Source organism: Aulonocara stuartgranti (genome assembly GCF_965226115.1).
Source record: "Aulonocara stuartgranti genome assembly, chromosome: 3".
NCBI classification, from domain to species: Eukaryota; Metazoa; Chordata; class Actinopteri; order Cichliformes; family Cichlidae; genus Aulonocara; species Aulonocara stuartgranti.
Genome location: NC_138941.1, coordinates 64,438,250 through 64,449,967, shown reverse-complemented (window position 1 = coordinate 64,449,967; position 11,718 = coordinate 64,438,250). Strand labels below are relative to the sequence as shown.

At 40.9% G+C, this 11,718-nt stretch overlaps 1 long non-coding RNA gene across 1 annotated transcript; it reads right to left on the bottom strand.

Moving 5' to 3' along the window:
* Window positions 1-1,466: 1,466 nt before the first annotated feature.
* LOC309696615 lies at window positions 1,467-4,274 on the bottom strand. The gene is made up of 3 exons (XR_014273561.1): window positions 4,142-4,274; window positions 2,230-2,314; window positions 1,467-2,091 (listed from the first exon to the last, which is right to left on the bottom strand). It is a non-coding gene; the product is annotated as an uncharacterized lncRNA (long non-coding RNA).
* Window positions 4,275-11,718: the final 7,444 nt, after the last annotated feature.

Below are 11,718 nucleotides of genomic sequence, written 5' to 3'. Positions count from 1 at the left end.
TTTTTCGGTTTCAACCTATGTTTTTTCGGTTTCAAACCAATTTTCAGTTTCACTCTGCTGGCACTGTTTTGGCGTCCGGGGGCGCGCTGGGGGGCGGGGATTCCGACCCGCATGTATTTGCATATATTATAATGCTGACCAATGACTGGAGAAAACACTGACGACGCGGCTGCGGTCACGGACAAACTCGCACGTGTCTGTTCGGGAATGGCAGATGCCGAGAGGTCCAGCGTTTACATTACCGACTATTTCAAAGTGTTCTTCAGTAAATTGGACTACCGGACAGGAGGACCTGAGGCCCCACCGCATTATTTTTGGTAAGTTAAATGTGTTTGTAAACTAATCCGTAATTTAGGTCCTTAGCTAGCTACCTAAGGACCTAGCTAGCTAAAATGAGCACTCGGCTGTCGGGGAAACTTGTTTTGTAAAGTTCGTTTAGCTAACCCGTGCAGGTGAATGAATTTACCCTGACTATAAAGAAATCAAGAGAAACGCACCGGGCTGCTCAGTGACTAACCACGGTTACTGTACTTTTATTATAGTAGTATTATACTGTAAGAGCAACAGGCTGGACTCTGCTTCTGCTCCTGTGCAGAGCTGATTATTAAATATGTGCAAACAGCAGTCTGAACCTCGACTGAAACCTGCTCCATCATCTCATCTTTGCAGATGTCCATTTATAAAGCATCAACAACTCAAAGGTAAACATGATATTAGAAAATGTGTTAGTAAGGCCTTTAAAACAAATAAAAAAAAATAAACAGCTGTCGGCAGAACTGTAGGACTGAACAACTTCAGATCCCGAGTGTGTGAGGACAGAAGGATCAGCTGTATTTCAGATTTGAGAGATAAACTTTATATTTCAGTTTGTGATGATTCTGTTCTGTTTGTGATTACAGGAGCTGTCCTCAGATTCAGACCTCAGCACCACCCAGTGACAGCAGACAGATCATCCTATATCTTCAATCTTTGTAGTAACTCCAAAATTAACTGAAGAAAACAGTACAAAGGTTAAAGCACCACATGTGCTGTCAGTGAAAGCTGCAGCTGTTTTATTGATAAATTTAAAGACAAAAAGTCAAAAGGATTAATCACCCCTGTAACTGTGTCACTATACATCAGCATTAACAGTACCTCAGTTTGGTGTTTCAGAAAACTGCTGATCTCAGACCTGCACAACTTCTGTTTTAAACACTGAATGTACTCAGCTACATGAAGAGCACATGATGTTTTCTCTGACACAATTAAATAAAACCTGATTAAAGTCAAAGGTTGTTACTTGTATTTGAACTAAAAACTTGTGATCTGGAATTCTTTCACTGTTTTTTGACAATAGTGTTATTTATCATAAAGTAATTCAGAGTCATTCATACCAGAGTAACCAGTGAGCACAACATATATTTAACTTTCTACAGGACTTAAAGCTATTACTATAGCTTATAGCTATAGCTATTACTTAACTGCACTACTGTATAGTTATGTGTAAATAATCATTCTGTACATATGATTTTTAATCCTACAACTGTTTATAACTTGCATAGTTCACATTTCTGTATAACTGTATATCTCAGATTTCTGTAGTTTTTCATATTTATATCCTGTTCATAGCCTGTACATAGTTTGTACTCACTACAGCCTGTACATACTTATAGAATATTCTTAACATACTTCATACCATGTACATTGTAACATACCATAATAGACCCATTTCTGTAATATACTTAGATATCTATATTATTGCTAATATATATTGTAATATATCTATATCATGGCTAAAGCACTTCTGGATGGATGCAAACTGCATTTCGTTGCCCTGTACCTGTGCATGTGCAATGACAACAAAGTTGAATTCTATTCTATTATATTATGTAAAAGTCCAGACCCTCTGAGGATTATCTGAGTACTTCTAACATTACACAAAGCAAAGGTCTCCATCAGTGTTCATGAAATGCTGGGTTTATCCTTCTTGTGAGGGAGCTGCTGGTGAAGATCACGAGCCCTGCTTGATCCTGGCGACGAGTTTCAGTCTTCCTGGTGTTTCTGAAATGATGCCTCTCACTGTGGGTCAACAGAACTTCTGGCACAGGACAGCTGTAATGAAAGAAATTGAAGAAGTTTTGAAAAAAAAAAATCTTGGAAATGCCCTAAATGTGAGAAGCAGATTTTGTATTTACTTTTCTTTTGCCAATCAAGATAACAAAGTATAATTTTCACCATACAATTACTAACCTTGTCATGTCTGTTTTGGGCTCTGGGCTCGTCCTTCCCAGCGCTCATGAGACTGTTTTGATGCACTGTGGTATGAGGTGCTAACCTGTTGACAGTGTTGGGAAGGTTAATTTTAAAATGTATTCCACCAAAGATTATAGAAGTAATGTATTCTGAATACTTTACAACTACATGAATGTACTATTGCTGTTAGGGGTGGGGGAAAAAATCGATACTGTGTAGTATCGTGATATTTTGTTTGCTAATAATGTATCGATACAGGGACAGCAGAAATCGATATTTTGTTACAAAAAAGGTTTTTGTGCTCTGACTTCAGAGCATGTTGATCCTTTTTCTGAGCAAGAATCCTTACATTCCTTCACTGTCAAAATGTGTTTAACTTTTTTTTGGCAGCAATAAACAGGACAGTTTACTTATTTTAATTTAAGACATGTTTCATTTTAATTAAGTTTAAAACTTTTTTATTTAATGTAAAATTATATTTTGTTTTAATTTACTTTCAAATTCTTCAGTTGCTGAAGGGCCTGCATAGTTTTCATAAATTGCATAGTTCAGAATAGCTATAATTGTACCAGATGGTTGCATTCAGTTAAGTTGGACTAGACTGTAATACAAACCGTTCAGTTTGTCAACAATAAAACTGACTGAAATGAGAGAAAGACTGAGTGTGAGACTTTGATATTAGATAAAATGAATATTGATAAAGTTTACCTTTATGTACAGAATTTGAATATCGCAAAATATTTTTAAAAAATTGCAATAATATCGTATCGTGCGTTGAGTATTGTGATAATATCGTATCGTGAGTTGTATGGTGATTCCCACCTCTAATTGCTGTGTGATTTATTACTATTACTGAAGGCTACTCGCCATACCAATACCAACTAGATGTTAAAATCTTAATATAAATGAGTAACAGTAGGTGGACATTAGGTAAGGCTGCACTTTTTGCAGCGATCTCGTGTAGAAAACTATTCAGCGCGTATATAAAACAGGTCAGCGGCTCCGAACCGTAGTAAAGGGACCTCTGGCTGATACGTCGGGTTCGTGTCGGGCTCGTAGCTGAAAACTAGCTTTACTTTGTTGTCTGGGTCAAGTTTGCTAGGAGAGACAGAGAGAGGCGTTGAAAGGCTGCTTATTGTTTCGGAGGAAAACACGAACACGGTGTAGTCGAGTCTTAACAGCTTACTTACAGTTGGGCTCGTCAGGCACTCTTTTTGGCTTTAGTGGTTATTATTATATTTACATGCTTCCAGCTCCCGTTTCTGCTCCGTGACAGCTCGTACTTTTCCTTTTTCTCCCTCCCTCACTCACAGACACATAACGTGTATGGCAGTCCATTCTCCCTGCAGCACGGACTACGCTGCCCATAAGGCTACATTGTTTAGGGCGATGCCTGTAACACTCTGCTATTGCCTTCATATTAAATAATTTTTGTATAATAATTTTTAGAGGCTCTTATTGCGTGTTTTGTTTGGGTTTCCACCGGCGTGGAATTACCAAAAATAGAGAGACCATAGCCTAACATATGAAACAGGAAAATATCGCCATGTAATCCATTTATTTCAACAAACTAACTGTATTCTCAATATCACCTATTAAACAGTAACTGTAACGGATACATTTACTCATATTTTGTATTTTAAATACGTAACGCCGGTGCATGTATTATGTTACTGCCCAACACTGCCTGTTGAGAGCCTGAGATCCGCTCCTAGAACACCGGCCTCCAACTCCTGAAGAGACACGGGTGTCCCTAAATTTAGCAAATATTAGCTTCAGGCTAGCTTGCTACGACGAATAGGCTAATACCAGCATTTTACCACAACTTCACCAGATGTAGCTATAAAAACTAAACTAATGTCCAGCCCAGTGGGACAGCAAGAAAAGATGACAAAAAATGATTACTTACTTGCGGTTTGGAGGTTCAAGCTGAAATTGAAGCAGCCATTGAAAGACGGGAAGAGAGAAAGATGGCAGCTTGGTCAGCACTAGTGGCCTCTATAATGTATGCAAATACATGCGGGCCGGAAACCCCGCCCCCCCCCCCCAGCGCGCCCCCGGACGCCAAAACAGTGCCAGCAGATTGAAACTGAAAAATGGTTTGAAACCGAAAAATGGATTGAAACCGAAAAATGGATTGAAACCGAAAAATGGTTTGAAACCGAAAAAAAATGGTTTGAAACCGAAAAATGGATTGAAACCGAAAAAAAAAAAATTGTAAGCGAAAACAAAAAAATTACAGTTTCAATTAATTGTTTTTCACTATAAATTTTTTTTTCGGTTTCAATACAAGATTTTTCAGTACATTTATTTCAGTTACAATATTTTTTTTCGGTTTCAATATTTTTTTCGGTTTCGTTTCAAGGTGGCATCGTTCTGATTCCATAACTTCTCTGGTTACAGGTGTGGGGACCTATCTCTCCCCACCACACTCCCTGCTGGTGGCTGATGCTCGCAGCCATCGGTGCATTGGTGGTTCCTGTTGGGTCTGTGTTTCCACAAGCCCCGCTGGTTTTAGAGACTTATTCATCATGAAGAAAACAAGACAGTCGATCGATCGATTACTTGCAAGGGAGACCTCGTCTGTGTCCACCACGAAAATGACCCCAAATCCGGCCTCCTCTCGCTGCCTTTTATTGAGAAACAGTTCACACAAAACACATCACAGCAAAGCAACGCCCACATGGTTCTAAGACAAGGCATTGTATGTATATGTGTGAACTTCTGTATGTAAGTAAGAATGTGTGTGTGTTTGTGTGTGTATGCGTGTGTGTGTGTGTATGTGTGTGTGTGTGTATGACCTAGTGCTGGGCAGGAAGCTTACATCAAAATACCCTCACAAGGATGTGTCTGTAATAAAAGCCCCCCTTCCCATAACCTCGAGAATCTGGGGAGGAGGACAGTGGAATTTCTTTCATCCCACAGTTAAACAATGTAGAGATGGATGGTAAGCATAAAAATGACAACATTTAACAATCCACTCTACCAGTTCCCGATGTCCCTGGATGGGCACTTAGGTATGTACTTGCTCAATCTGGGTGATTGCTTGGTGGGTCCTGACCCTGTGGCTCAGTCAAGCCCCTTCCAGTGGATGTGGGACCCTCAGGCCTCGAGCCCCGGGGCTCGGTCCGCTCCGGCACAACCGGCTGCCGGCAGACCCTGTGGTCAAGTCGTCGCATCCTCCCTGTAGCTTCTGCATCGTAGCTGCTGGCTGACCCCACGTCTGGGGCTCTCCTCAGCTCTTTCCAGGAGGGTGGCACAGCTGCCCCTCCGGTCATCCTCCCTGGGCTCTCATGCTTTGGCGGGCCTCTGGATGTCTGGAGCCTGGATCTCCTTCATGCTTCATGCTTACTTCATGTGATTCAGTATTTATTATCTACTGTTACCTGTTACCTTCTCAACTACTCTTTTCTTATTATTATTCTTCCCCGTCCCCGAATCCTGTCGGTTCTGATTGTAATAACTTAAAATAAAAACAAATAATAAAGATCAAATAAACTATGACAATCATGTGGACCAGTATAGCAAAAGGTCCACTTGGAAACTAGATCTGTCGGGCATTTTTCTTGACCTTAGGGCCTAACAGCAATATTCTGATTGCTACAGGACAGGACGGGCAAAGAAAGAAAGAAATAAAAAAGTACAAATAAATAGAGATGGAAAATGAGTAAGACCAGAAAAAAATAATAAAATAGGATTTGAATAAAATATTTAATTTATGGCAGGAAACATTTCCATCAGCACCATCCACTGCAGCTGGCACAGTACTGCACACCTACCAATGAGAGAGACTTGGCATGTCTGCTTCCAGTTTGAATGACTGCAGTTCATGGACCTGGTTTTCCTGAGACAGGAGGATCTGTTGATGGCCTCCATGATCAGCAGAAGGCAGATCTTTGGGCAGTATTAATTACCCTACGTGCAGCCTTCCTGTATTCAGCTGTGGTCGCTGCTCACCAAACCCAGGCAGTAAGAGAACACACTCTCCACATGGACCAGCTGCAGCTTCTGGTCCATGTTACTCTTCCTCATGTTACTCTTCCTCATGTTACTCTTCCTCAGGATATGGGGGAGTGCACTCGCTGCTGGGCTTTTTTTTTATCAGGGTGATTGTGTTGCGGGTCCACATGAGATAAGTGGTGCTGTGGTTGCCCAAAAACCCAAAGGAGGAGACACATTTAACCTGTTCACCATTTATAATGAGGGGAGTGGACCCATCTGTGTCTCCTGGAGAACATTATGAGCTGTTTTGTTTTAACATTGTTTAGCGTCACATTTTTTGAGCACCAGCTGTTTCACTTTCACAGGGTTTGTTGGAGCACTTCAGTGTCAGAAGGTGGCAGCACAAGATCATAGTTTCATCTTGGGTAGTTACAAGAGCATTTCTAGAGACAAAGCTTGCAAATACACACACACACACACACACACACACACACACACACACACACACACACACACCAGATGTATGGTTCCAAATGTATAATAAATATTCCCAAATTAACACCTAAAATATCACCTGAGCTTAGGTAACCTCTGTAACTAGATGCCAAACTGTGTTGTTTTACAGTTTTTTTACAGCCGCTAGGACACATTTCTCAATACTTAGGTCACTTTTGCAAAACTCTTCACACAATTCTCCTAACTGACCTTCAGCTTGGCAAAGCAGTTCATTTCACATTCAAAATGCACTACAACTACCAAAACACTTTATTCAGGTCTCAAATAAACTCATTCTTCCAGAACACTAGCAAAGGTTGACAGCCGACAAACACACTTTGTCACCCACAAAACAATGACCTAAAAAACACTAACATGTAGCATTACACAGTGTTTTCTTGTGTAAAACAAGGACACATCTCTGTTTATAATTTCAACATATGTTACTGGGATGAATCAGACATCATGCAGAATTCGTTAATATTTGTTTATGTATTTTTTATTTTTTTGCACTAAGTAATCCCAAAATACAAGAATTTGTATACACACCATCCACTGATACACATACAATAGTAATGCTAATCTACTCGGTCTTCTCCATTTGGCCACAGCTTCTCATCCACATCACATCTTATGTCATCTAGGGCAATACACCTAGGAAATAATCTTCTGGCATGCCAGAATTGAAGGAGTTGAAAAATTGAAGGAGTAACACCTGTGTAGATGTTCATCTACAATGAGAATAAGCTGTGGCTGGTTACAGTTTTTTCTGAATGCTTAAACCCTAACTGTGATTCCTGTAGCACAATTGCTAAAATTATTCAGACTTATAGCAAAACCACTCACTGAGTTTGCAAAACTAAAAGCACAAAAACTGCTTTGCACTCAGTTTGCAATTTTGTAACACACACTTTGCAAAACTGTAGGCACAATTCACTGCACAACACTCAATTACCAAATTTCCAACACACTCCTAGCAAAAGTATACACATGTATGGCTATCATTAACACTAATTTGCCAACTGTCTGGCACACTTTCACATGTGAACACTGTTTTAGATAATTAGTCCACTTTGCAATCAGCCTAAGCACTATAAACAGGCCACAGGTAAGCTGTCTATGTGGAGTACAATGGAAGGAGCAGTAAGAGTGAGAAGAGTGAGAATCAGAGGAGGCCGAGGGAGAGGATGTGGAGGTGAAGAAGTTGGAAGTGCATACTGTAGTGCTGTGCATGGGCCTGATGTGTTGCATTTGTTTTGTCTTGTCCAGAGAGTGATGGAACTAGAAGCAGATGCAATGGGACATGAGCTACTTTTTGTAGATGAGGCTGGTTTTACAGTTTTTTCTGAATGCTTAAACCCTAACTGTGATTCCTGTAGCACAATCTCTAAAACTATTCAGACTTATAGCAAAACCACTCACTGAGTTTGCAAAACTAAAAGCACAAAAACTGCTTTGCACTCAGTTTGCAATTTTGTAACACACACTTTGCAAGACTGTAGGCACAATTCACTGCACAACACTCAATTACCAAATTTCCAACACACTCCTAGCAAAAGTATACACATGTATGGCTATCATTAACACTAATTTGCCAACTGTCTGGCACACTTTCACATGTGAAAACTTTTTTAGATAATTAGTTCACTTTGCAATCAGCCTAAGCACTATAATACAGGTAAGCTCTGTGTGCGGAGTACAATGGAGGGAGCAGAAAGAGTGAGAAGTAGAGGAGGCCGAGGAAGAGGACGTGGAGGTGAAGAAGTAGGATGAAGAGGACGACAAGGACAAGGAGGAGCAAGAGGAAGACGAGGAGGGGGGAGAGGAAGACGAGGAGGGGGGAGAGGAAGGGTAGGAAGAGTAAGAAATAGAATTGCTGATGACATCAGAGCTACAATAGTGGACCATGTAATCAACCGTGGAATGACCCTGAGGGTAGCTGGCCAACGGGTCCAGCCTAACTCGAGCCGCTACACAGTAGCAAGTACCATAAGGACATCTTGAAATGAGAATCGGTTAGTACAGTCACTTCGCACAAAGATTTGTAGCACTGCCATATGCCAATGAGAAACACACCAATACCATTGATGTAAAAATACTGAAATTGTTACTTTACAGAATTGCTAGATGACCAGATGCTGGGGGCAGAGGAAGCATGTTCACTGCAGACCAAGTAACCCATATAGTCATTATGGCGATTGCAAATAATCCTATACTTGGAAATGAACACTTGTGTTTGTTTTGATGTGTTTCAAGTACACCAGTACTTGAAGTTTGGATCCCTCTATGCTTATGGATCTATGACAGAAGTATGAGCTCAAACTGACATAGCCTACCTTGTGCACAGAGAAAGCAAAAGCCAGATGTGTTTTGTATTCATACCATCAGTGTGCAGTTGGCGCATTGTGTGCTTAGGAGATGATGGCTTGTGTGTACTGTTTGATACGGAAACACCATTTTTACGAAGGTGTGAAGAGTTAATCTAGCTGTGTTTGCTTTTGCAAGAGAACTACAATGTTTTGATTATTGGGTGACAGGTTTTCTTATTTGTGTGAAGAGTTTTGCAAAATTAGCCAATGGTTACAAAAAATGTGCTTAAGCAATCAGAAAAAACTGTAACCTCAGTAAAACCAGGAGACGTGGCAGGAACATTATTGGACACCGTGCCATCATCAATGTCCCAGGACAACGTGGTGGTAACATAACCATGTGTGCAGCTATAAGCCAAAATGGTGTTATTCACCATCATGCAACCGTAGGCCCATACAACACTGCACACATTATTGCATTCCTGGACACCTTGCATGACATGCTCACTGTTCAGAGACCAGAGCAGACCCGATATGTCATCATATGGGACAATGTTAGTTTCCATAGGGCTGCTTTGGTCCGCAACTGGTTTACAGACCATCCATCCTTCATGGCACTCAACCTCCCTCCATACTCTCCATTCTTTTTTTTTTTTTAATACTTTCTCTTTATTGATTTTCATCTTATTTTACATACAGAACTAAAGAGGGCAAGGGAAACCAACACAGTCACATATGTTCGCATATTCCAAAATACACAACACCTTGTTTTACTTACACATACTACATATTACACAGGTGCATGTTCCATTCAAACAAATTCGCAGTTGTCCCTCTGCATCACAGAGGTATCAGTTTCTAGTCTTTTGACGTATAACGATCCCATCGTTCCCAAAGTCTCTCTCCTTTCTCCTTCTGTAGCTGCAGTGAGAGGGTAATCAGTTCCATATGATGAATTGTGTTAATAATGTCTATGACCAGCTTCCGTGTGGGGGGGCTTGTCTGTAACCAACACTTAGTAATTGCCTTTTTGCATGCAACCATAATTATTTTCAGTAAGTATGAATCTCTGTTATTTATATCCTCAGGTATATTCCCAAGGTACATGGTACTAAAGGAGAAGTCCAGTGTTACTTCCAGCACATCCATCACCATTTGTTTAATCTCTTCCCAAAAGGTCTTCAGTTTAGGGCATGACCAGAAGACATGGACGCAACCTGCAGCGACCTCCCCGCACTCCCTCCAGCATGAAGCGCCTGAACCACTTATTTTGGATTTCTGCTTTGGTGTGATGAAGAATCTAATTAAATTCTTCCATCCAAAATCTCGCCATGTTAAAGAATTGGTGGTAGATAACACATTCTTCCACATCCGCAACCAATCTTCCTCTGAGATAGTTATACCTGCTTCTTTTTCCCAGCGATGACTGACATATCTTGTTGAGGTCTTTTTCATGGCTGTAAAACTTCTGTATATTTTGCCTATAGTACCTCTTATAATGTTCTCACCATAAGCATCCATAAATATTCGGATCACCCCACTAGCATCTGCGTCAAGCATTCTAATTTCGTTCCGGAAGAAGCTCTGAACCTGTAGGTAACGATAAAAATCTTCCCTGCCGATCTCGTAAATCTGACACATGTCCTCAAAATTGATCAGCTCCCCATGCTTAACTATCTTACAGATTGCAGTGATTCCATGCCTGGACCACTCCCTGAATTTATGGTCTAACAATGCTGGAAGGAAGCGTGGGAGATACGCTGGCCATCCCAGCAACCCTATTTCCCTATTAAGACCAAAAATTTTAATCACATCCGCCCATTTTTTCAGGGAAAAACTTACACATAAATTTTGCATCTGATATGCCTGTGGTAAACTCTCAAGGGACCCCAGAACAGACTGTATTGGGAAATCCATCAAGGAAAGCTCAATGTCCTTCCATTTTGCCTCAAACTTAGAGTTACACCAGCACACTAGAGGTCTGATCTGGGCTGCCAGATAGTAATCCTCAAAGCACGGTAGAGCCATGCCCCCCCGCTCACCAGGCAGCTGCATTGTTGCATATTTCACTCTCAGCCTTTTGTTTCCCCATATGAATCTTGAGCAATGCATATCCCACTCCCTAAATTGTTTTGCTGGAACCTCAACTGGAAGTGCTGCAAACAAATATAGCAGCTCATACTCTCCATTCTTGAATCCCATCGAGGAGTTCTTCTCTGCCTGGCGCTGGGAAGTGTATGACCGTCATCCTCATCAACAGGTGGCCCTTTTACAGGCAATGGAGGAGGCATGTGGAGATATTGACCAGGCATCATGTCAGGCCTGGATATGGCATTCAAGGAGATATTTTCACCGGTGCCTTGGACTGGAGGATATCGCATGCGATGTGGACGAAATTTTGTGGCCGGACTCAGAAAGACGACATGATGTAGGCTGATTGTCTTTTTTTTTCCTTTTATTTGTGGAATTCCTATTTTGTGTTCTGACTTTGTCTTGGTATTGATGAGTGTGAATAAACACCAATACTTGACGTTTGGATCCTTGTATGTTTACATGACACTATGACAAAGGTGTGACCTCAAATTGACATCTGTACACAGAGAAAGCAAAAGCCAGATGTGTTTTGTATTCATACCATCAGTGTGCAGTTGGCGCATTGTGTGCTTAGTAGATGATGGCTTGTGTGTACTGTTTGATACGAAAACACCATTTTTACAAAGGTGTGAAGAGTTAATCTAGC